The sequence below is a fragment of the Danio rerio genome, chromosome 21 (assembly GCF_049306965.1).
Source record: "Danio rerio strain Tuebingen ecotype United States chromosome 21, GRCz12tu, whole genome shotgun sequence".
In the NCBI taxonomy this organism is placed as follows: Eukaryota; Metazoa; Chordata; class Actinopteri; order Cypriniformes; family Danionidae; genus Danio; species Danio rerio.
In genome coordinates this window covers 13,830,318-13,857,770 of record NC_133196.1, presented here as the reverse complement: position 1 = coordinate 13,857,770, position 27,453 = coordinate 13,830,318, and the positions used below count along the sequence as shown (strand labels likewise).

Here is a 27,453-nt window from a genome sequence, read left to right as displayed (position 1 = left end):
CAGCTGCCGTTTTTTTACCGTAAATTTTATGAAATTATTTTTTACATTGATGTCTTTTTGCAGCAAATCTTTATTTGTGTGTGTGACAGAGGAGTTTCTGACATTGTTTTGATTCCTTTACACATTTTTAAAGCTTTTCATAAGTTATTAGCTGATAAAAATACCATTACATGTATGTACTGTATGTACATACAACTAAATCATCGTTCCCTTTTTTAACAATTACATCTCTTAATTGTAAAAGTCACATTCAGAGAGGGAAAAAATTGCAATAACAGGACCATAGGAAATAACCAAAAAATGTGGGTTTGCATGAAAAGGTTTACATTAAAAAAAAAAATCTAGTCGACAAGGGTTTGTGTGTCAAAATTTACACATAATCACATCATGTCATAATGTATTAAACATTTTGCGCTTTCCTTATTTTTTAAGTTTAAGACAGGAAATAGTAATATTCAGCAGGAAAATTTGGAAAAAACAAAGCAGATTTAAGTAATTTCTGCTTATGAATATATAAAAAAAATGCATTCAGTATAAAAAAGGTAACAATGTATTCAAGATATAAAAAATTTGGATTTTCACAGGAAAAATTACATCTCTGAGGACAAGTGTGTGTCAAATTTGTAAACTTAAAAGCATAGGAACTTAACTCAACGTAAACTCCAAATTTGAACATACTGTGATTCACTAATACAGCATAAACACTCCTCTTATCATCAAAATGACCAATAAGGATAGATATTCTAATAACGCAGCGTCGTTTGTGACTGCATTCCAGTTTCCAAATGAAGCCGCTTAACCCTCCTTTGAAATCCCTACCAATCACCGTCAGACATGAGCTGGCAAGCCAATCAGCTGTCAGTTCCAGCGCGCCATATGTGTAAACAGCACGGAGAGTCGGAGACAAGACATCAGAAACATAGGCAAAATGACTGTGAACGCGAAACCAAATGGTTGGCCAGGAGTTATAAACTTTCCTTTAATAAAAGACAAGCCTAATTATGAAGTACATCTGCAAATAGGTGAGTCGTCTACCATGTAATGTTAATAAATGTTCGCAATACTGAGGAGTTGGTGTTAGAAAAGACGATAAGGCATCGTTAATTATCAGGACTATTCTGAAACGCCAAGAGAATATTAACTTATCTGTGGTCTAGAGCATGATTATTAGCAAATATGTAAATAAGTTAGCTGCAGACTGTTATCGATTTGATCAATGTTTGTTTGCATATTCATCTTAGTAAGATTACTTGGGCTGTCAAATTTTGTGTTATTTAACGTTATTTATTTCATTTGAAATTCAGTGAGAGCATAATTGAGTTTAACCAGTTTGTTGTTTATCAATAAAAGATCCATTTCAGTAAGACTAACTCAATCTGTATATACAATTGTTTAAATAAGAAAAGCCTTAAAATGGCTTGATTTAAAAAAGAAAATTGTCGATGCGTCCCCCACTGTACTGTACACGTTTGCATATACATGAGCAAACACAAATGCTCAAATTGCTGTGCTAACCATTACTGCATAAAGAATGACTGTCGTTATTTATGGGGCACGAGCTTTACATTTATTTGCACATTTATTAATGAATGCGTTTTTGCAACATCATTCAATGAGTAATGCACCAACCCCGGTCCCATATGGTACAGGAAAGTTAAATATTACATTTCACCCTCTGTGCAAAACATTCAGTAGCTAACGTATTCTGGTATGTACAGCCAAATTGCATTCCTTGTGTGGAGGAAACAAATTAAAGTTTCATATTTGCATTTTGGCTGGAAAATGGATGTGGAAAGACTGAACTTTTGAACAAAAGTTTTAGTTTCCTTGGGTATCCCTAACCTATGCTTCAGCAGAGCCAGAAATCTTGGAGTTTACAATCTGTCCTGAAAAAGAGAGAGCGATAAACCCCAGGGCATGGCCATTCGTGTTTATAACTGCATGTATTTCCTCATTTTATTAGCAGAGATAATCTAATCCATATGACACACAGAAATGGCCAGATAGGCCATTTTCACACAGCTGGGCTTCTTTACCCCCCAGCACATTCATTCATTTTTCTGTTTGTAGCCACCTAATCAAAATATTGACAAAGAATGAAGCGTTTCTGCTGTTTGTTGAGGTTTAGACATTTTTTAGACAATTTGTTGCATTTGCATTTACAGAAGCAATTTTAAAGAAGTTTTAAGTAGTGTAAGACAGTTAACACAGTTAAATTATAGTATTTTTAGAATTTACACGCTAGATTTGAAGCCCTTAACTCTTTTTATATTATTTATCTATTAAGTCTAACCATGGCAACGCAGTGGCACAGTAGGTAGTGCTGTCAACTCACAGCAAGAATATCGCTGGTTCGAGCCTCGCCTGGGTCAGTTGGCATTTCTTTGTAGAGTTTGCATGTTCTCTCTTCATTCGCATGGGTTTCCTCCGGGTGTTCCGGTTTCCCTCGCAGTCCAAAAACACGCGGTACAGGTGAATTTGGTAGGCTAAATTATCTGTAGTGTATGAGTGTGTATGGATGTTTCCCAGAGAAGGGTTGCAGCTGGAAAGGCATCCGCTGAATGAATGAATTAAAGTCTAACCATGAACTACACTTATCAGCCACTTTATTAGGTACACCTTACTATTACCGGATTGGACCCACTTTTGCCTTCAGAACTGCCTTAATCCGTTGTGGCATAGATTCAGCAAGGTCCTGGAAATATTTAAAAGATTTTGGTTCATATTGACATGATAGCATCACGCTGTTGCTGTGGATTTTCAGCTGAAATTTTATGATGTGAATCTCCTGTTCCACTACAACCCAAATGTGCTCTATTGGATTGAGTTCTGGTGACTGTGGAAGCCATTTGAGTACAGTGAACTGTATTGTCAGTGAATCTTTTCAAGATGGTTTGCACTTAATGACATGGTGCGGTATCCTGCTGGAAGTAGCCATCAGAAGATGGATACATTATGGTCATAAAAGGATGGGCATGGTCAGCAACAATACTCAGGTAGGCTGTGACATTGATACAGTGCTCAATTGGTACTAATGGGCCCAAAGTGTGTCAAGAAAATAAACCCCACACCATTACACCACCACCAGCCTGAACCATCAACACAAGCCAGGATGGATCCATGTTCTGGATGGCCACATTCTGACCCTACCATTTGAAAGTCGCAACAGAAATTGAGGCTCATCAGTCCAGGCTGACTTTTTTCCAATCTTCTATTAAGCAGTTTTGGTGATCCTGTGCAAATTGTAGATTCAGGTTCTTGTTCTGAGCTGACACACCCAGTGTGGTCTTCCGCTGTTGTAGCCCATCTGCCTCAAGGTTTGACATGCTGTGCGTTCAAAGATGCTCCTCTGCATACCTTGTAAGAACTGTTGCCTTTGTATCAGCTCGAGCCAGTCTGGCCATTCTCCTCTGGCCTCTGGCGTCAACAAGGAATCTGCGCCCACAGAACTGCGGCTTACTGGATACATATATTTATTTATACTATTTTCAGACCATTCTCTGTAAACCCTAGAGTTGGTTGTGCGTGAAAATCCAAGTAGATTAGCAGTTTCTGAAATACTCAGACCAGCCTGTCTGTCACTAACAAACATCCTATGTTCAAAGTCTCTTAAATAACCTTTCTTCCCCATTCTAATGCTGCGTTTGAACTGCAGCAGATCATCTTGACCACGTCTACATGCCTAAATGCATTGAGTTGCTGATATGTGATTGGCTGATTAGAAATTTGCATAAACGAGCAGTTGGCCAGTTGTACCTGATAAACAGTGAGTGTATAATCATTCATTCATTCATTCATTTTCCTTCGGCTTAGTACCTCATTTATCAGGGGTTGCCACAGCGGAATGAACTGCCATCAAACTATACATCATACAGTATATAATTTTAAAGTCTTATCTCAAAAAGTGGGGTGAAAATTAAATGTTTAAATAATTTTAATGTAATAGCTGTGAGATCAAATTAATTGCACAATTAAGTTTAAAAAAAGTATGTTTAAAACAGTTTGCTACTTTCAATATTTTTTAAAAAATGTACTTGCATTAAAATGTATATACACTACATTAACAAATATATTAATAAATAAAGTTATTTCTGCATTTATAAATATAAATATAAATATAAATACAATATGATGTAGAATTTACAGTTGAAGTCAGAAATATTAGCCCCTCTATTTATTTTTTCCCCAATTTCAGTTTAACAGAGAGCAGATTTTTTTCAACAACTTTTCTAAACATAATAGTTTTAATAACTCAAAGTGACTCAAACTTAAAGTGACATTTAAAGGCTTTTCTAGGTTAATTAGGTTAACTAGGCAGGTTAGGGCAATTACAATAATGACGGTTTGTTCTGTAGACTATCGAAAACATATGGGGCTAATAATTTTGACCATAAAATGAGTAAAAAAAAAAAAAAAAAAAATATATATATATATATATATATATATATATATATATATATATATATATATATATATATATATATATATGTGTATTTTAATCTAGCTGAAATAAAAAAAAATTATCTGACATAGTGTGAAAATTTCCTTGCTCTGTCAAACATCATTTGGGAAATATTTAAAAACGAAAAAGAAAAATCAAAGGGGGGCTAATAATTCTGACTTCAACTGTATGTTTAAAGTTGAGCAGCTCATTTTGAGCACACATGCACACACACAACTCGTATATCTGAGTCACAAGTAACAGCTTGTGCACATTTCTAATCTGGCTGCCTGTGCAAATACGAGTCACGTTCTTGTCTCATTCGCTTCTTTTAAATCCAAATTTAGTTCATGCCAACACATGCCTAAATCCCAGAACCGTACATTATGTGGCATATATTTGGGAGTTTAATATAAATCCTTTTTAATCCAGTGCATTTAGGGCAATAATTCACTAAGAATGTATTGTGCCCACCGGTGTCGGTGAATCAGCCATGGTGAGGTGTACCACCGCTCTGGGTTTATTTGAGAGCTTGTTATCTATTGGCTCAGAGTGGTTTGTTTCCCAGCGGCATACTTTTACCGAGGTGTAGGCTTCTTTTCGGGTGCATCATGACACCTGGTGACTGCGTATCCGTGTGTGTGTGTGTGTCTGTGTCTGTGTCTGTGTGTGTGTGTGTATATTTGCTGTTCACCAGATGAGCTCTGATCAGGAGTTGGACCATAGAATTGAGTAGAGGCGGGAGGTGTGTGTGTGCGTCTGTGTATGTGTGTGTGTCTTATTGGGAATTTGAAGTGTGATTGACAGGGGAGAAGTCTATTAGCTGAGATTGTTAACTCCGGGGCACAGTAGAGGCTGTTATCGGCTGCAGACAGCCGTGAAAGGGCCCGGCTGATTCACAGGAAAGCCATTGTGCATTTCAAAGGTGTTGTCTGAGTGATTCGGGTCCGGGCTGACACCACAGAGAGGCAGAGAGAGCGAAAACACAGGAGAGAATGTGCTGGAATCCACAATGATCAATGGACGGTTTAGACATCCCCCATATACCCCGCTCTCCCTCCCGCTCGCCGTCTCTCCGAGGAACCAGCGTGACAGTCGTTGGATAGAAAGGCTGGGGTGAAAGGAGAGCTAAATGTTTAAAGTTAAACTGGAGTGATTGAGGCGGTTTGTCTGGCTGCCTGCTCGCGTCCGCTTTCGTGTGTGTGTGTGGGCTGTGATTGGCATTACATTGGAGTCATCCTTCTCTAGGATGGCCGCTTGTGTGTGACTGCTGCGAGCTGCACTTCATCCATTAGGCATCGAAAAAGAATGGAAAAGCACTGCACCTGAATGGAACATGTGTGACTGTAGGGTGGATTTTTAGAGTGATTTGTGTGTGTGTGTGTCAGTACTGTAAAATATATATCATTTAGGTCAAAAAGAATGGCAGCTATGTTTGCCAGTACTTCTGATTAAAAATGCACTAGCAACATTTTTAGGTTTTATGAACCACAATTCACAACATGTGATTTTCAGAGAGAGATTTTTATTTGGATGTGTTTAAGGCCTGTGACTGTGTAACATTTCAAGTAAGTTTAATCCATGTGGGCACAAGAAAGGATTAAAATGTTGCCACTGGTACACTAATGTGAACACACACACACACACACACACACAAAAGGTGACCAGTATATCTTTGTTTTTCTGTTGTTTTGGGAGGTGATCTAAAACGAATGTTGACATGACTGACAGCCATATTTGATTAGTTACATTTTTAAATTATTGTGTGCAAGGCCGGTCACAACAACCAATTTATCGACTTATCACACAACTAGGCATGGGACACTAAGCGTTTTCAAGGTATACCACGGTTTGAAAAAGTCAAGGTTTTAAAACCGCCAAAATCTTCTGCTATACCAGTCCTAGGTATGTGTAAGGGTGCTTTCACACCTAGACTTTTGTTTCGAAACCTGTCTCGTTTGCCCAGTTAGCATGGTTCATTTGGCATATGTGTAACCGGCAATCGCGCTCGGATCTGCTCAAAATCAATTGGTCCAAGATCGTCTGAATGAGGTGGTCTCAGCTCGATTGAAACGTACTTTGGGGTGGATCGAGTGTAGTGAGAAAGCAAAATGATCCAACCCTGGCTATGTCACAGTGTGTTATGGATATGTTATAGGCATATATATGGCTATATAAAGAGAGAATTATAAGTAGGGCAGGATGTCATTCCTACCAGTAACTAATCGCAAGAGGCTGTGATATGAAATATATATAGATTATATAACTTCCCCCACCCAGTGCAAATGTGTGACTGCCGTCTGTGTGTGACACTTTTACTAGCCAATTGAGTGAGTACACTTTTGTTCTGCCCAATCAGATTTGCGTCACAAACACACTAGGATAACCAATGCCATAAATCAAATGTTTGCTATAGAGAAAAAAATAATGTTTAATTTCTGAATATTTATAAACAGATCTGAATAAAAGTTGGAGTTAGTTGTTATCTTTTTAAAACTAACACACACTGCATTATAGCAGTAAAAATGTATGATACAGAATATTGAGCTGAGGCTTGAGTTCAAAATTAAATTGCAAATCAAATCAAAATTGCTGTATCTTTTAAAGAAATCGCAATTATATATATATTCCCCAAATCGCACAGCCCTACTATTCAGTTCATAAGATCAGTTCAAACTTTTTGAAGTTTTTAGTTTAAGTTGTTTACTGTAGAAAAACATAACATTTTGAAATGTTTATATTTTCAGCAATAATATATGAGCTATCGGCCTTTAAATCTTAAGTTATCGGTTATCAATATCGGCCAAAAAATCCATATCAGTGCATCCCTATTATTTAGGATATGTTTTTACATTCTAATTCCAATGAGTAGATATTAAGCTGTTAAAATTACTTAATTCAGTTCAATTTTCTTAAGAATGAAATATGATGTGTTCTTCGAAAAGTGTACTTGCATTGTGATGATTATATTTTGACATTATATAAAATGGTCTTAAAATGACAATAATATCGTTTATGGCAATATATTTTGGTGCAATATAATATACAACAAAAAATGGTGATAGGCCTAGTATGTGGTTTATTGGTTTGATAACTTGTCAATGCCAAAATTACTAAGATGATGTGAGATTTTATTTTATTTTTTTAAGCAAGCGGAAGGCTTCATTTCTTCTGGAAATTGTAGATACTGGAGAAAGGAACTGAGTGACTATAAATAAATATTCTTTCTTATATGCAGTAAATGCTGCATTGGTATACATCTGATATATTTTATGAGCTGAATCTGCATCGACAGAGCCCTCACACCTTCTATCATGTTACTTTTCATCAGCATTTCAACGTCGAGAACAGAACTGTCCTGCGGTATTACATTAAAATAATAAATGAGCACTTCTCACACTAGTTGGTGTCAGGTTTGTCATGTTTATTCTGCTTCATTTTTGTACTGCTGATTATTGTCTCATCCAAATGTTTCTGCCTCTCTTGCCTCCTCTGATAAATCACCCTTGGAGTCCTGAACTACTTCTGACCCTGAGAAAGATGCAAACGCAGGATTTCTGATGACAAGGCGTGAGACTACACATGTTTGGGCGATGACAAGGTTAGCTATCTGAAAAAGCAACACCACCTCCTCCAAACACAAACACACAGTTCTCTGTACTATTTGCAGAGCAGTTGAAACATTTCTGCTATCAACCTCAAGTTAAGGTATAACTAGCAAATAAATCCGAGTTATGCTGCCTCTGCACGGCAAGTGAGCGATGTAATATGACTAAACTAGAACACTGGCAACACGATCAATCGGTTTACACTGCGAATGTGTGGCGGTGTTGATTATATTGTGAGAGTTCTAGTTCGGTCACATTAGGGGTTTTGCTTTTGAACCCAACCTGAGAATGTTAACAAAAGTTCAGACTAAAAAATGAAGGAGTGCATGCACGTCTCTACAAAATGAGTTCTTCAGAATGTAGCATTTTTTGCAAATTAAAAATATGAATGAATACATTTTGTCAGCGGTTACCAACAGAGACTTGCGGTGCCCTTAAGGTGACATGGCGAAGGGGAAATAATATGAGAGGGTATTTGAATTATTTTGTTTTATTGAAAAATGTTTATGCTCCCCTGAGAAAAATTATGGTAAAACTAATATAAGAAGGAAGGAAAAAAATATTTCAGTGCTTTTTCACATGAATCCAGGTGTTTGCAGTAGTCAACAGTTGACCTTTACGGCCAATCACAGTCATTTCTGTTGAGCCTATGAACACAATGGCAAATCAGCGCTGTTTAAGAATGCGCTCAATAGTGCCTTAAATGTTAGAAATGGAAGTTTTTTTTTTTTTTTTTAATTCAGTACCAGAATTCAATATCTTAACAAGTCTAATATAGTGAAAGAATCAGTTCATTTAACTTTTAAGTTTGATAAATGGCAATGACTTGAGACTGGTGATAGTGATGCTCATCAGCCCTCATGCTACCGGCCCCAAATTGTTTACATGGCTCTTGCACCAACCCCCCCACCCAACACCCCCCACCCCCTCCTGGTGAAAAGAAAGTGTTCTTAAGTTGTACTTTTTAAGACGAAATTATCATATTTTAATTTTACTATACTAAGTGGATACTAAATGTGTTGTTTTGGAACAACTTCAAGCATATTGATTGTTATTTTAAATATACTTAAGATTAAAGGGCACCTATGGTGACAAATCAACTTTTCAAGCTGTTTGGACAGAAATATTTGTAGGTATAGTGTATAGGCGGTCATGTTAGGGTGGTATAAACAGCGAGTCCTTTTTTTTTTTTTTTCAATTTAACAACATAAAAACGGTGAAGCAATTGGAGCGGTTTTCAGAGCGACTAGAACTTGACGTGGGAATGCGGTCCCCCCGCCCATCGAATTGATTGATAGCTGCGTAACATGTCCCGGTAGTCATGTGTATAATCAGATCAACAAGAGAGGAAGAGCGCAAAGCAACCGGGAATAAAACGTCTGTTCAGTTTGCTAGGATCATCAATCGTCATCAAATGTGATCAAGAGTAAGTGTCACAAGTTTAACATGTTTTAAAACAGTGCACGTGTGTAATGAATTACAGCGATTTACTTCAGCTTTACTTCATCAGCACAGCCGCGTGTCAGAACAATTATGAACGAAAGCTTCAGTCCCAGTTTGTGGACGTTAAATCAGGTTTATTTTGTACATCAACATAACAGCCGTGGAGATTAGCCTGTATCCTGTCACATTTGCGTGCAAAAGGAGTGCAAAGCTAAACGCGTTGTCTGTATGTATGTGCATATCATGTCTGTGCTTGGTATGTGTGTCTGTGTGTGTGCGTAAACACACACACAGACACTCAGTGTAACGACATTGTGCGTGACTCATCGTTGTAACTTAACACAGCAAATGCATTAAATACTCATTGGTAAAGTTCTTTCTGTGGTATTTCTCACAAACGCTACGTGAAATCTGCTTCCTTTATGTCTGTTTGTTGTCTGAAGCAGCTGAGGGAGGAGATGAATTCACGCAGAAAGGCACACAGAAACGGTGGGCGGGGATGAGTAGCCTTAAAGGTGCAGTACAGCAAAACCGCCACCCAGTGCAAAAATTTATCAGAATCTTATAAAAAGTATAATAAAAAATCTGATGGGTGTTTTGAGCTGAAACTTTACAGACACATTCTGGAGATACAAATGATTTATAATAAATCTGAAAAAAGGGGTAAGGTGCCCTTTAACTTATTTGAGATATGCTGTAACATACTTAGTTGTGTTACAATAGACATACTTTAAGTACAATTAAAGTGTACTTTTAAAAGTGTATTTTATTTAAAGTACATTTATATGATATATTTGAAATACAGTTTAAGTAATATTTTAACACAGTTGAAGTATACTTCAAGTTCAGATAAAGTGTATTTTTAGCCTAGCTGCAGTGCATTTTAAAACCAATTAAAGTATAGTATAAGCCCAGTTGCAATATACTTTAAATTCAGATGAAGTATACGCACAGCTAAAGGGCATTTTAAAACTAGTTAAAGTATTGTTTAAGCTCAGTGGAAGTATATTTAGAGCCTAGTAGAAAAATATTGTAAGCTTCACATTAATGTGTTATTACTATAATTGCTATATACTTGTAGAGTACTACAAGACCTACTTTATTTCATCAATAATTAACAAAATTTTTCAGAAGAATGTATTTTAATAATATTAAAAAATACTGTAAAAATACAATACAAACACGCATAACTGCACAGTTTTTGAATGCTTGTAAAAAGTCGTTTTTCAGCTTTATCAATTGACAATTATCATTGTATAACAGTGTGAATTAAAATATTTTGAAATGCACATGCTCATTTGCATTATTTAAAATATGTTTCATTATATCTAAAACAATTAAAAATAACATGCATATACTTTAAACACACTCAATTTATCACCGTTTCACAATGTTCTTATACAAAGTACACATAAAAAGTACTTTAAGAAAGAATAAAATGAGTGTATTTTCTGTAAACACATTAAAATGCATAAATAGTATGCTTGAGTTGTAGCATATTTTTAAAAGTGCAATTACACATTTTTTTTTACCAATGTACTTGCATTATTCTTTGTAATAAATACATTAAAATGCAAAGCAACACATTTAGATTGCACTTTAAGAAAGTATGTTATTTTTAGCTGATTGTGCTTTGAACATGCTATCTACATTTCAATATAGATATAGATTCTGATTTTGGTCTTATTTTGTCACATCATATCGCTTATAGCGAAGCGTGTTCTAGTTTTGTCACAACGTATCGCTCACTTGCAGTATAGAAAACTTTGTTGATTTATAATAAGAAAGTTTTGTGTGTGTGTGTGTGTGTGTGTGTGTGTGTGTGTGTGTGTTCCCACCAAACTATTTTGTGTTTAATAGACATCTAAACGTAGACAGCTTGGCTAAAACAAGACTAAACTTGGGCTTTTAGTGAAATCTAATAGACATTTAAGAATAGCCCAAAACTAAACTAATCATCAAACAGACAGATTAGACAGACTTTTTATGTGTAGTCATTTGTTTCTGTTTATTTGATGACTATAGTCTATTTTTGGCCTAATCTTAGACTTCTATTAGATTTTCACTCACTCCTCAAATTTAGCCTTGTTTTAGCCAAGACGACTATGTTTAGACGCCTATTAGACATATTGCTTGGTTTTCATGATAAATAAGAGTGTTCTAGTTTGCAAGTTGCATGGAAAGTATTATTAGCAGGCTCTATTTGGTGCTTCTTTGATACTACAGAGAGCGTGAAAGAACTTGCTTCACCATTTGAAACCTTTCTCTCTTTCTTTTTTTTATTATTTTTTTTTTTTGTTCTCACGTCAAAATACATTCAGCGACATGCACAGCGCTTCAAAATCATTTCCGCGACACAGCAGAGGGATTGAGAGAGACATGCCACTATTTTGCCGTGCTCTCCCTGCAGCACAGAGCATACTGTTCTCTAATCAGCTGCTCTCCCTGTGAGTTCGCCTCCACTGATGGCAGAATTGGCTCTCTGGAAGCGAACGCTGCCTGCATTTTGTTGACTCTCAGCGGTGGAAAAAGCTTCATAAATTGAGATGCGTTCTCTCTCTCTCTCTCTTTGCCTCCTCCCCAAACACATAATCGCTGTAAACAAGCGCGCTGAGAGTGAGTGCATGTGTGATTTGGATGTTGTCATGGTTTATTTTCCCCGGTTAGAGCCGCTGCCAGCATCATCGTCATCCTCCCTCGTTCTCTTCCTCTCCCCGCACAACCGTCGTGGCAGCAATTTCTCCCGCTGTCACAGCGCAGAGGCGGCACCTCTCTCCCTCTCGCTGGCTGTCCGCCCGGTAATTTCTTTTCATGCAAGCTGCAAATGTTTCTGTTGCTCTGACAGTGGGTAGACAGTAGATTAAGAGAAAGGAATTGCAGAGTGTGGAGGATTCGGCGGCCCCTCCACCTTCAGCTGGAACAGACAGACTGCACGCACAAGCGCAGATAAGACATCAGGATGACTGGAGAGCGCCGGGCCGCTGATCGCTGTGTGATTTCACCCTGTGAGCGCGACGGATGCTGTCCCGCAATCATAAAGCTGAATGCTTTTCTCAGACTCCATATACATTAGACCAGCAGCGAGGACAGACAATTTTTTACAGCCAGTGGTCTTCGATGCCTGCTGTCAAACTGAAGTCAATCATTTTACCATAGAAATAAAGATGCAAATTTTAAATATGAACCAAAAACAAATGACTAAATTGAATATACATAATAAACTTCAATTAAATTATAAAAAAAATCAACATTATAAAAAAAAAACTGGATACAAAGAGGCAACACAGTTGTAATGCTGGTACTGGAAAATGTCCCTATACTAAACTAAATAATATGCTGTCTTTTATTAAAGAGTATTTCAAACCGTTTACTGTAGGTGTTTAATACACTCACCCGCCACTCTTTTAGGTACGCTTTAGTAGGGGGTTGGACCCTCTTTTGCCTTCAGAAATGCTTTAATCTGTCGTGGCATAGATTCAACAAGGTGCTGGAAATATTCCTCAGAGATTTTGGTCCATATTGACATGGTAGCATCACGCAGTTGCTGCAGATTTGTTGACTGCAGATCCATGATGGGAATTCTACCACATAACAAAGGTGTTCTATTGGATTGAGATTTGGTGACTGTGGAGGCCATTTAAGTACAGTGAACCCATTGTCATGTTCAAGAAACCATTCTAAGATAATTTGCGCTTTATGACATGGCATGTTTACTGCTGGAAATATCTCTTAGAAGATGGGTACACTGTGGTCTTAAAGAGATAGACATGGTCAGCAACAATACTCAGGTAGGCTGTGGTGTTGAAACAATGATCAATTGGTACTAATGGGCACAAAGCATGCCAAGAACACCATTACACCACTACCAGCAGTCTGAACCGTTGATACAAGACAAGATGGATCCATGCTTTTATGGTGTTGCTGCCCCTACCATGCAAATGTCACAGAAGAAATCGAGACTCATCAGACCAGGCAATGTTTTTCCCAATCTTCTATTGTTCAATTTTGGTGAGCCTGTATGAATTTTAGCCTCAAACTTCCTGTTCTTAGCTGACAGCATTAGCATCTGTTGTAGTCTTCTGCTGCTTTAGCCCATCCTTCTCAAGGTTCGACATGTTGTGCGTTCAGAAATGCTCTTCTGCATACCTCAATTGTAACGAGTGGTTATTTGAGTTACAGATGCCTTTCTCTCAGCTCGAACCAGTCTGGCCATTCTAATCTGACCTCTGGCATTAACGAGGCATTGCACTAACAGAACTGCCGCTCATGGGATATTTTCTCTTTTTCTGACCATTCTTTGTAAACTGAGATGGTTGTGTGTGAAAATCCCAGTAGATCAGCAGTTTCTGAAATACTCAGACCAGACTGTATGGCACCAACAACCATGCCACATTCAAAGCCACTTAAATCACCTTTCTTCCCCATTCTGATGCTTAGTTTGAACTACAACAGATTGTCTTGATCATGTCTACATGCCTAAATGCATTGAGTTGCTGCCATGTTATTGGTTGATTAGAAATTAGTTTAATGAGCAGCTGGACAGTACATAATAAAGTGGCCAGTGTGTGAATATCTGAAGAGGCCCGATTGTTTTGGGAACAACTACATTTGGCTTACAAATTGATGAATGCCTGAATCGGGACAAAATGTAGACCTACTAATTTCTTCTTTTTTTTATCTGGACCAAACAAACCAAGAGAACTAAACTAAATTTCTGAAAAACACTTGGATATTGTTTATTGTTGAATTTCAAAGAAAGTATGAAGAGATGTATGTATGGATAAATTAAAAGATGAATAGTACAGCCTTTCTAAAGTTCATGAAGATGGTGGAAAGTGATATGCATATGGTTTTTAGTGCAATAAACCCTGACTAACCTTTTAAGTGGACCTCAGGGTAGGAATTATGATACGATCCCTTTAAAAAATATAAATGCATAATTCAGCACCGTAAATGATTGAGTCAGATTCTTAAGTTTTCCCATTGTGTTCCTATATTAAGTCGTTTCCAGCGTGCCCACTCCATCATAAAGATCCATGCGGATGTACAGCATCAGCCTCCGGCTCCTGTCCCGTAGGTCATTTCATTCAGCAGCCACAAATAAACTTAGCGCTCTTTCTGAATCTCCAATGAGAAATAAAAAGAGGATTTTGAGATATATTTAGTTTGATTATATAAAGACTGAAGTGTGCCTACACTTTTTTTTTCGTCTTCTTCCTTTCTGTCTTTTTCTCTCTGAACAACTTTGTGGAAATCTCATCTCCAGTGTGATGTCTTCACTGCGTCCAATTCTCCAATGGTGAAGCGCTCTGGATTTGAAGAATTCCTAAGCGGCAATACTGCATTCGAGTGCTGGTATTTGCACAGGCATCTTCATAAAAACTCTGGAAGATTCAATGACATTTCAAATCAAGCGTAGCCCTGAACATCAAATTTACTGTCAACGTAACTCAGGGAGGCGCTGGAAAACGAGTCGACAGTGTAGCTATGACAACATACGTATGTGCCGACGCATGGGGTGAGATTCAATATAGATGGCAGGATGCAAGGATTTGGCTGAAATGAACTTGTGGCGGGGAGGGAAATGAAAGTAGCGATGGGTGGAATGAGTAAACGTGTGGGTCCATTTCCTCATGCGGCAATGGGATGGATCCCTAGATTAAAGCTTTATGTGGGAACGAGAGGATGCGGGCTGTGGCCTGGCAGAGACGATAAGAGAAGGCCTACCTTCACATCTCAGCAGATGCATTATTGATCAAGACTACTGGTAGCCGAGGGCTTCCTCCATACGGGCTCTGCCCCTCAGGTTGTGGAGACCTGCTGGAACTATGATTGGTGTTTGATGTTATTAACCGCACTCGGCCCTCAAAAAGCACACATGGAATTCTGTATCAAGAATTTGGGATTTGGTGAATGTATGCAAAATTCTTGCGCCCACTAAACTTGATATAGCTTTTCTAAAGGATATTATTTGATTGAAAAGAAACATTTTCAAGAAATTATGATTCTTATTCTGTAAAGTTGTGTTTTATAATTGAGGAATTACTGCAAAGACATTTATAATGCAACAAACATTTATATTTTAAATTTGTCGTTACATTAACATAAACTTAATGTTACGAAGTTACATTACAGTAATGTTATTATTAAATGTTGTAGAATCATAAACCTTCAAAATAATAAAATACAAAAGACATTGTAAAATTCGTATACTTTTGAATGGGGAAAAGAATAACAATATGGCGAATGAAGCCCCGCCTTCTAGTACAGGAGCCAATCAGTGATCACTATAGACTGACGATTCTCTGGGGGAGGGGCTCGTACCAGATTTTAGTTTCTGCAGATTTTGTGTAATTTCAACTTTTGGAATAAATTAAAGAGACAGTTGTTGTTTTATTTTATTAGGGATGGCTAAAATTTTATTTAATCGTAAGCTTGGCAAGCATATTTGTACAATTTGTACGTTTCTCCATCAAACAGAATGCCTAAGCATACTGCCCTATAGGGTTTTTTAAATATGGCCACCAAGTAAAATGATTTACCTAGCCCAAGGGATTTTGGTTGTTGGTAGATCAGATATGGTTGAGACTGGAAGTTAACAAGAATTATTTATATTGTTTAGTAAATTTCCCATTTAATATATTTTATTTATGGCAGCAACAACAAAAAAAATAAAAAAAATCGATTACTAAAAGAGTTGCTAACAATTTTTATAATTGATTTGATGTGTCGTGCGACGCAGAGATGTTTGATTATTACAACAACACACTTTAGCTCAGCATGAAGTGAACACAGTCTCTCTCACGGACTGATACAGAGTTCGGCGCCTCATAGACAGGGATAAGGAGAAAGGAAGTTCAACAGCAAGGTAAATCACTAAGGAATCCTACTTTTGTTCTATTTTGAAGTGAGGACCCTGAAGTCCCTGGTGCTGGTGTATACTTGTTATCCAGCTTGACAAGCATGACAAGTTTACCCTTAGAGTAAAACTGAAAAATTTAAACTGAACTTTGGTGCATCGGCTGGCTGCGTAATCACAATTATTCAGCGTTTTAGGCATGTAAAAACACACAAGTACTAATAAAATAATACATTTAGAGTTTGTAAACAAAGAAGTCTAAGAATCCATTCAAATATAATTTGCAGATGTGTTGTACTCATATGACATACACATAGTGACTACAAAGTTGAATATATTCTTCTCTAAGTCCACTTGTATGTTTTGGGGAGTTTCTGATGAATTTACGTGCTGAATCCTGCGTGTTCTGCTTTTATGAATGAAGCATCTCGCGTTATAGATGATAATCACCTACATGTTTATGTGAATTGGAATATCAGGTAGTTGACGACATGATGAGCAAGCGTGTGAATAAGTTGAATTAAAACGGAAAAAAAGAAATTAAAGGGATACATTTGTCAAACAGCGCTATTGTGGCTGCGGTGTGTCACGTGACAAATATGAAACATCACCATGAAAACATTAAAGGGTAAATGTTCTAAAATAATGGTCACCTAAAAAAAAACGACTTCTGGTTCCGGATAGAATCTTTTAAACTTACAAGTGAAACGGTTAACAACAGTAGTAAAGCAGCAGTGGTAGAGTTACCTGCATTGCAAGATTAAAGACACCGTTTTTATTCACTTGCCTTTTTTGGATAATTTATTTTTCCATTTTTTGTCAAGTATAGCTGCACGGCAAAAAAAAAAAAAAAAAAAAACTTTCTTTTTTTAGTCATTTTGTCTTGTTTCCAGTCCAGATGTGTAAAAAAAAATTCTTAAATCAAGACTAGACAATTTGCATGAGAAAATTAGGTGAAGCAAAAAACTTCTCTTTGAGATTATATCTCCTTAAGATTATTTTTCTTACCCCATTGGCAAATATTTTTGCTTGTTTTAAGCAAACAATCGCTTAATTTTAAGGTGGATTTTTTTTTTTTTCAGAAAACATGACATAATTTCTAATGCTATTTCATGTGTAACTATAGTTATGAATCTTTCATATCTAGTTATGTATCTTGTTTTAAAAATGTTTATATGTTTGGATTGAAAACAGGATAAAACTACTTAATTGTATTATTATTATTATTATTATTATTATTATTATTATTATTATTATTATTGTTAGGGATAAGCTTTTTTATCTGTTTCATCATTTTATCAAAAAATAATCAAAAATTAATCGATTATTAAAATAAATGTTAGTTGCAGTCCTAATTTCATTAACCCCTACCCCCACCTAAACCCAACTGACAAAGTACTGTAAAAATATTAATTCTTGTTATACAGTGTTACAAAAATGGCGCTATATTGATGCGCGTATCCGCAGCTGTATCCTATCTAGACTTTACCAGGGATTTAGGCTCGGTTTATGGCTTGCTGATGCTAATTCATATGCTTACAGTAAGACATTTTTGTGGATTCATTCTAAAAACGGGACTATCAAACAAAATTCAATGTTGTCTTTCTTTCAATGTTGTCTCTTTAGTAGTTTTTTACCTGATCATCACAATATGCAAACTTATGTCAGCAATCTTTACGATAAGAGTAAACAAAGAACTTGATCACTCTTGTCAGTAAAAATAGACTGAAACATGATTAGCATTTACAAATCAGTTCATTTAGTTTAGGGCTTATACCGCAGTCACATTAGAGTTTAAGCTTGCAAAATTATGTTGTACGGTGCTGCGAAAAGGGGCGGGATTAAACAAGATATTTAGACATTTAAAAGCGAGCGACTGGTCCATATTTTACATTTCTGTCCAGAGAGGTCATGTTTTGTTCCTTGATTGGTCTCATGCAGTCAAGTGATGCGATTTGGCAGGTCAGAGTTCACCAAGCTTGAACTTTGCAACGCAGCAAACAGCAAAATTTTTCGCACAAGTTTTTGTTTGTTGTCTGACACATTTACACGCGTATGAATGGAAGTCTATGAGGAGAAAAGTCGAGTGTGACCACCGCTTTATTCAACGCGAAATCTCAGTCATGTTTAGATTTGAATGTTTTTCATGTGTTTGTTTTCAAAGTAAGGTTAGTCTTCTTTTCTAGATGAAACATCTCAGAAAATGACATTTGCACACTACATCTGGTCATTGCTGTTATGGGAGAAATTGAGATATTATGGGTATGCTTTGGGATTTTTGAGGAAGAAAAAAAGATTCTGTGCTTCCAGCTGAACACAAAGACAAGGGGAAAAAAGGAACAACAACTCCAAAATGGTTTAAAAGCTCCAGGTACTCTAGAACAACCTTGGATTTTTTACTAGTGTAGAAAGTTACGAGAAGCTCAAAACTGTGTTTTAAAAGTTATCATTTCTGTCGCGTAAAGTCTCCGCACGTAAAACGAAAGTAAAAAGTTTTAAAGGAGATCTGTAAAAAAACACTAATCAGACTCAAGGTGTCCGTTTCTACCTCTTTTCACACTCCCTCCATCTCTCTCTCTCTCTCTCTCTCTCTCTCTCTCTCGCTTGCTATCAGTCTTTGAGAGTGTACTGAGATGCACTATTTCAAATGCTGAGGCTCCTGGCTTTCCCCTGATTAATTGAACAGACCCAGCTGTGCTTTAATTAGTGTTAAAAGATCAATGATTTTCGATACAGAGATGCCTGCTGTTAACCCCTTTCTGCCTGCCATGTTTTTATTTTTAATTTTTTTGTTTTTTTTATTTTCCCATGATCCCTGCATTGTGTCAGTTTGGTTTTCACTATTAGCAACATGTAGTTTTACACCTATTTTAAGCTTTTGACTTGACTTTCAAATACCACAGCCTTGTAACATACAAAAGCACACATGAACTGCAAGATGTTGCTTCGCCTCTCGCAGGACAATTAATGTTCTTTTGGCGGCCGATCTAATGACAATTAAAAACAGTTAATTATTTCTGCCACAATGATCAAGAGCATGTTAGGCATGAAGAAGAGGGAGCGTGCACAAGGAGATTCTTCTTTAACCAATGTAAAGCCTGAGGCATAGTTAACTCTCTGAAGACCCCTTTCAAAGCTCTTCGATTAATATAAATATAGTTGGATAGAACAATGCATGACACCCAGTCTGTTTTCTAGGCTTTTAAAGTTGACATGAACTGTCTGTTTTCTAAACGCTTATTTTGGTGAACAACTCATCTGTATACGTTGTTCATTGTCCAGGTTTAACATCCTTTAGTGATGAAATGTGGTACTTCTTTAGTGATATAATGCTTTTACATTCAAATTTTAAATAGAACGCCTACATATTGAAAGCCAGTCAGTAAACAATACATAAATCCAGGTCTTTCCCATAATGTTTTTGATAATCAGTTAGACTGAAATATATTTCACATTATGGAAGAAAAAGTCGGTTGCTGCTCAAGTTTTTAACAGAAATAGTTATCAAAAATTAAAGTTATTATTATTTAATCACTCAATTTCAACCAAATGTTTATTTACTTATTTATTTTTTAAATAATTTATGTACAATGGAAGATGGAAAGATTTATAGGTTTGAAATAAGATGCGACTGAGTAAATGGTACCAATTTTTATTGTATATTGAATTTTGACTTTAAGAGCGTGTGTCCTCCGAAGTGTTTTTGCTAAGCTATAAATGGCAGAGTAAAAACGCTTAGCTGTGCGTGCTTCTCTAGCTGTCGGGGCATTAAGAAAATGCAGAAGTCTCTGCAGTGGATTCTAAAATAATTTAGTGCTTCCATTGACAAAAACTGAAAACATTTGCTCAGCTTACAGAAAAAAACACTTTGGTGGACACATGCCCTAACTATTCCTTCACACCGCAGCCGCAGAGAGCGTCAAAGTTTACTCTGGCTTCCCTGCTGACATTGATGTCTGCCTTTACAGCCCCAAGGGCGAAAGAGTCAAAATTTGTTACATTGTTCTTGTGTTTAAATGGGCCGTTGCAGCAAAACAGCAAATCACTTGCATTCCCACATAAAAAATGTGCTTACTAGTGTGAAAATGTTGCACGTCTTTTATTAAATTCAATTAACTGTGGAAGATAAAGTTGTTGCATGTGGTGTGGCTTTCCTCCACTTATCCCAATATGCCCAATATGTCCAAATGTCTGAAATATTCTGAAGCAGCAATACTGATTTGTACTGTTACTATAGTTAGCATGAGATTCCCGTTTTTATTTTTTTATTTTTAATAATACAACATTATTGCAGGCGATGCAGTGGTGCAGTAGGTAGTGCTGTCGCCTTACAGCAAGAAGGTCACTAGGTCGCTGGTTCGATCCTCGGCTCAGTTGGCGTTTCTGTGTGGAGTTTGCATGTTCTCCCTGCATTCATGTGAGTTTCTTCCGGGTGCTCCGGTTTCCCCCACAGTATAAAGACATGTGGTACAGGTGAATTGGGCAGGCTAAATTGTCCGTAGTTTATAAGTGTGTGTGTGTGAATGTGTGTGTGGATGTTTCCCAGAGATGGGTTGCCGCTGGAAGGGCATCCGCTGCATAAAAATGTGCAGGATAAGATGCCGGTTCATTCCGCTGTGGCAACCCCAGATTAATGAAGGGACTAAGCTGACAAGAAAATGAATGAATGAATGAACATTAATGCACATCAGCAACTTTTGTTTTATTTATGTCCCTGTAAGAAAGCTGGGACATGCATAAATACTTGGAAGTCTACCTCAGCAATAATCAAACACTTGAGAACAACTGTGGTTTGTACCAAAGCTTACAGTTTTCTCTGCTATCCTCACAATGTACTTCTACATTCCGATAGGTTGCTGCTGAACTGCGTCTTAGCTTATTACCATATAGTTGACTTTATTTCAACAATTCTCGATAATAACACTGGCAAAGACACGTTCCACCGCTCCTCGCTACCTTTGGTGTGTATGCACAATAATGCCTTGTCCACATGTACACAAGTAATGTGGAAAAAGCTACGGTTTTTAAAATATCTGTGTTTGTGTGGACAGGGCCGAAGACAACATCATTATATTATATAAATGGTGGTATGAGTAGAATTGTGGGATTATTCGTGACACAAATGGCTATTGTATGAACTGCAGCTTGTAATTTATTTCTTGCACTTGTGTACATTTAATGTATTGAGACTGAATTTGATTCGGTGTCCCAATTTACTCACATCAAATTTGAAAGTACAGAAAATAAGAAAACTGGAAGAAAATCTTTCTTTACCCCAAATTCCTAATTTTTTTCTTTCTCCTACACTGCCAACAGTTTGTCCTTCTATCATAAACTCTTGCCAAAATCCTCATGGCCTGCAGCGCACATTTGAAGTGGATCAACCAGCAGAAATCCATTGATCGACAGATGTCTTGTTATAAATAATCGCATATTAGCCAATACCTATATGCCCGCCAATACATCATGCTTCACCTTTTTTACCATACTAATCACTTTCGGTAGTTTATTATGAGACTAAAATCTTTTCTTTCAATGCAACTTTTCTGCTGACTTGACTTGACTTGCACCAAGGCCTGTTTTGCCGTTCAATGTGTAAGTAAGTGTGTGTGAGAGACAGAAGGGAATGTGACCCGGTGTATTTTGTGTGAGAGTCTGATGGATGTCTGGTGACACATTCGCTTGAGCCCAGATCCATCACGGTAACTGGAGACACTACACACGCAGGGAAATTAAAAGTGGAGCCCTGAGTGGCAGGGGCCAATGGCTGAGGCTAAATATGGACTCGGCTAAATAATTACTCCGGTGATTGGCCAAAACACCTTCAGATCATCTAAACCAAGAGTTTCTTAATGGGACTCACCTGTAATACATGTGGCTTCCAGGAACATTAAGAGATTCAAGTAGCATTCAAGTCTGTTAACACAACACAAGTGTACTTCTTTGGTTGCTAATTTTGTAATGAATTGACAATAAATTGGTCTAATATATACAGTGCATCAGAAACTATTAGATGTTTGGAACCACCAGGACTCTTCCTAGACCTGGCCGGCCATCTAAGCTGAGTGATCTGGTGATCGAGAAGGGCCTTAGGCAGGGAGGTGATCAATAACCAACGTTTCTCTGTGGAGAGAGGAGAACCTTACAGAAGGACAACCATCTGTGCAGCAATCCACCAATCAGGCCTGTATGGTAAAGTGGCCAGACGGAAGCCATTCTCCGCCTGAAATTTGCCAAAGGGCATCTGAAGGACTCTCAGACCATAAGAAACAAAATTCTTGCTCTAATGAGATTAAAGTTCAAAATTTTAGAGTAAATACCAGGCGTTACGTTTGGAGAAAACCAGGCACCGCTCATCACCAGGCTAAAACCATCCTTACAGTGAAGCATGGTGGTGGCAGCATCATGCTGTAGGGATGTTTTTCAGCAGCAAAAACTGGAAGACTCGTCAGGATAGAAGGAAAGATGAATGCAGCAGTGTACAGGGACATCCTGAAGGGAAATCAGAGTGCAAAAACTTCAAACCAAACTTCAGAGTCCTCTTGATCTTAGACTGGGGTGATGGTTCATCTTCCAGCAGTACAATGACCCAAAGCATACAACCAAAATATCAATGGAGTGGCTTCACAACAACTCTGTGAATGCCCTTGAGTGGCCCAGCCAGAGCCCAGACCTAAATCCTACAGAACATCTCTGGAGAGATCTGAAAATGGCTGTACACCATCGCTTCCCATCCGACCTGATAGAGCTTGAGAGGTAATGCAAAGAGGAATGGGCAAGACTTCCCAAAGACATGTGTGCCAAGCGTGTGGCATTATTCATGAAGACTTGAGGCTGTAATTGCTGCCAAAGGTGCATCAGCAAAATATTGAGCAAAGGTTGTAAATACTGATGTACTGTACATGTGATTTTTCATGTTTATTTTTTAATAAATTTGCAAAAATTTCAAAAAAACTTTTTTTCACATTCTCATTATGGGTATTTTGTCTAGAATTTTAAGGAAATAAATTAATTCAATCTGACCTCTAAATCCATAATTCTACTCTGCTTCTGGTCAGAAGGCTCGATCTGTTGTGATTGGTTGGAAATGAAGCACTAATTAGCATGTCTGCACTTCAGCTCTGAAATGATTCCTCTGCAGTACAATATATACTGATTTGAACAATGACAATGGTGTTGGTTTCACCATATTGTTCAAGCTCAAGTTTACATATTTTGGAAGTCTATGCAAAGTGGATTTGCTTTCACAGAAAAGAAAACAGCGTTGTCTTTACATCATATCTGTCAATCCTTCCATTTTTTTTCTTCCTGGGATTCAATCATATTTTACCATTCTATATTGCTATCATCCCATTTAAATGTTTTCCTGGATTTCTCGTCTTTTATCCTTCTATGTAACACTTACACAGTGCCGATCCTTCCTATATACTTAGTACCTCCGAACCACCAGGGGGCCCTTTCTCTCAAATGAGATATAATTACAATAGCTGTTCAAGAGATTAATGCGTTTGTTTTTTTAAATTTGCTTAAAAACTCTTTAAATTAATTATAAGAATAGCCACATTCCCTTCCTTTCTATAACTTCCGCTGTCAATGTTGCCAGGTACTGTTTGCTTCACATGTCGACAACATGATCTAAATCTTCCAGGCCTAGTGTTTGGTTGTGAACGATGCATTTTTTGTCCCACCCTCAGTCAATGAAATCCAACGTAGGCTTGTTTAGGAAGTAAGTCTGGAATTATCGACAACTCTTTCAGGCAATTCAGAATTGGTTGTTTCTTCTAGAAAGACAAAAACTCTTGTTTATCTCAGACTTTGATCTGTGCAACTTTGTAGACCCTTTTATTCTGAAACTGCAACATTACACTACACTACATGAAAGATAAAAGCCTAAGAAGGGCTTTTAAGTTTGAGAATGGTTGCTCACAACAGCAGCCATGAGAGAAGGATTAACAAACATGATTCAGATTTCTTGGTACCTGCGACTCGAACAGATTCTGGATCAAACCTCATTTTTCTGTTTTTGCTCACCTAGCAACACTTCGCTCAGGTTGCAGTAAGGTCACTCAGAGTGTCAAAGGTTTATAAAGCTGATGGATCAGCAGAAAAATGATTAATCAAAGACTGAATAAATAGTGATAAGAGGTCCAAACTAGTCAGTTTCAGCAGTTTTATATTATTTACAGTATACATATATATATATTATGCTGACACAGCTGCTTCAAGTTCAATTCAACCTATGGCTATGACTGCCAAAAAGCAGTGTCACCAAAAATCTTGTCATATTTGTGCACAAAAGGTGTGTGCGTGGTATCGGTGAAAGCCGTAAAATTACATAAATGTATTTCATATACATGGGGGGAAATATTGGGAATGATTATACTGTTACATTTTCCGCCTCCTTTGATTTAATAATTCATGCATAAAATAGTTCAATCCAAAGAATGCACGGAATAATAAATCAGCAAAGAGGTTGGGGGAAAGCTGCCTGCATTGTCGTTGCTTTAGATGTATACGCTCATATGAAATTATGCTGCCTGTGGGTTTATGAGAACACGTCAAAGCAACACGCATCAATCCCAGTAATAATAGTTGAAACAGACTCTATGATATGCAGATACATAAACCAGACTGTGCGAGAAATTACATCTCTACATTATTGAAGTGTTAAATTATTTCGCTAATAGTTTGATATGTTGGAGAGTCTTATAATGTTTAAATTTGTGTTATACATGCACTAGGCGGCCACTTTATTAGCAACACCTTGCTTGAGCCATGTTTGTACTGTTTTTGCCTTCAAAACTGCCTTTATTCTTCATGGGTTTTGCAAAATTGTTGAGGAATGATCTAATACAGGAGGGCCCATACTCGGTCCCGGTGTCCCCGCATAATTTAGTCCCAACCCCAGTCAGACACACCTGGATTAGCTAATAAAGCTCTTTCTAGGCTTGCTAGAAACATCCTGGCAGGTGTGTAGAGAAAGAGCTAAAATCTGCAGAACACCGGCCCTCTAGGACCAAGTTTGGGTACCCCTGATCAATAGCATAAAGCTGTTGCTTCAGCATGTCTTGATCATGTCTGCATGCATTGATTTGCTTTCATGTGATTAGATAATTGTGTTAACATGCTGTTAAGTGCTTTTAATTATGTTTTATATATTCCCATTGCTTAAAATCAGTTTGTTCATGGTATGTTGAAATTCTTGATTCTGATTGGCTGGAAGATGTGCAATAAAATCGTTTAATGCAGTGGTAGTGCCAGTCAGTTTTGATCACAGTTTGAAATAGGCGCTACCCTCAAACATTAACAGTAACCATAGTAACAGTTACTAGAGCCTTGATTTTGTGTGATCTCGAGGAACCAATGGAGATCAACCACTAATCCACCAATCAAAATGCTTTTTTCAAAAAATTTTTGAAGAGGTAGCTAACGCATATTATTATGAGCTATTACTTTGCTTCATGTCAGGAGGTTTTTGCCTCTTCGTTAGGGTTAGGAGACAAGTAGAAAGAATGGAAACATTTTTAGCACAGAAAAATGTTGATTAACCATTACGGGTTTCTTTTGATTGGCTAAAAAACATTTTTAACGTGCAGTTATCTACAGCTAAAGTAGTTTCAGTCACGTGTTAACCACATTGCAATTAAATATCATTATGATAAATATCACAACAGGTAAATATCAATTCAATCCAGCAAGTAATAATCAAGAATGTAGAACTACAAACAGGAGTAGTGCACCTAAACCAGGGGTGGCCAACCCTGTTCCTGGAGATCTACCTTCCTGCAGATGTCAGTTGCAACCCTGATTAAACACACCTGCCTGTAATTATCAAGTGGTGTTAGGGTCGTAATTAATTGGTTCAGGTGTGTTTGATCAGGGTAGGAACTAAACTCTGCAGGAAGGTAAATCTCCAGGAACAGGGTTTAGCACCCCTGACCTAAACAATGCCTTGAAGGTGTGGTAGCTGTAGCATAAACAGAACAATTGTATATATATATATATAACAATTGTAATATATATATATTGACAAGAGACCAAAATACAGAAGCTTTATTTTATGATTTGTGTCATTGTCATCGTGTCAGATTGCACACCTAACATATGGTAAATATTATTACATTTATGTATGATAATTCCCAGAAATTTGCAGACAATTTTTGCGAAAAAAAAAAAAAAAAAAATATATATATATATATATATATATATATATATATATATATATATATATATATATATATATATATATATATATATATTTATATATATATTTTTTTTTTATTTATTCATTTATTTATTTATTTATTTATTTCGCAAAAATTGTCTGCAAATTTCTGGGAATTACCACCACAAAGTCTGTCATTTTTTTGTCAGTGGCCTCCTAAACTCTAGCTATTGTGTGTGTGTGTATATATATATATATATATATATATATATATATATATATATATATATATATATATATATATATATATATGTATATATATGTATATATATATATATATATATATATATATATATATATATATATATATATATATATATATATATATATATATAAATTATAAATGTAATAATATGTACCATATGTTTGGTGTGCAATCTGACACGATGACAATGACACAAATCATAAAATAAAGCTTCTGTATTTTGGTCTCTTGTCAAGAAAAGTTCTAAAATGGTAGGGATTAAGCCAAAGGAAGGCTGTATAACTCAGCACAAACTTTTTCTCTCTCTCAGATTTTACTCACCGGAGAATCTGACGTGTACCTCACTCAGGACTTGCGTTAGGGCCTCCTCTACTGTAATACACCTAAAACACTGATTACCGTAAAACTCATCCGTTTTCTCTCGTTGACAGGAAAATCTCATTTATCGATTTTATGATGAACATCATAATACCAGCCGTACATGTAACGAACAAATATTGTCCTACAATTCGGACGTCCAGCGTCTATCATCTTGGATTCCATCTCCATCATTGTAAGCTGCTTGCTTTTCTGTCTGTTCCATTGCTCACACCTTTTTCAGTCTGAAGCTTTTTTCATCAAACCCACAAAACGGTCAATTTGCGCCACAGGACGTCTAATCGCATCTTTGCA

General features: G+C 36.9%; 1 long non-coding RNA gene across 6 annotated transcripts in view; it reads left to right on the top strand.

Moving 5' to 3' along the window:
* The first annotated feature begins 830 nt into the window (after positions 1–830).
* Positions 831–27,453, top strand: part of LOC141379814 (uncharacterized) — a 127,497-nt gene continuing 100,874 nt past the window's right edge. For 5 of the 6 annotated variants that reach the window (XR_012396642.1, XR_012396643.1, XR_012396640.1 and 2 more), the window contains exons 1-2: positions 831–1,022; positions 7,954–8,042. This is a non-coding gene — a long non-coding RNA (uncharacterized lncRNA). Of the gene's footprint in view, positions 1,023–7,953; positions 8,043–11,352; positions 12,855–27,453 lie in introns of those variants that run through there. The other variant, XR_012396645.1, reaches the window with a different exon arrangement.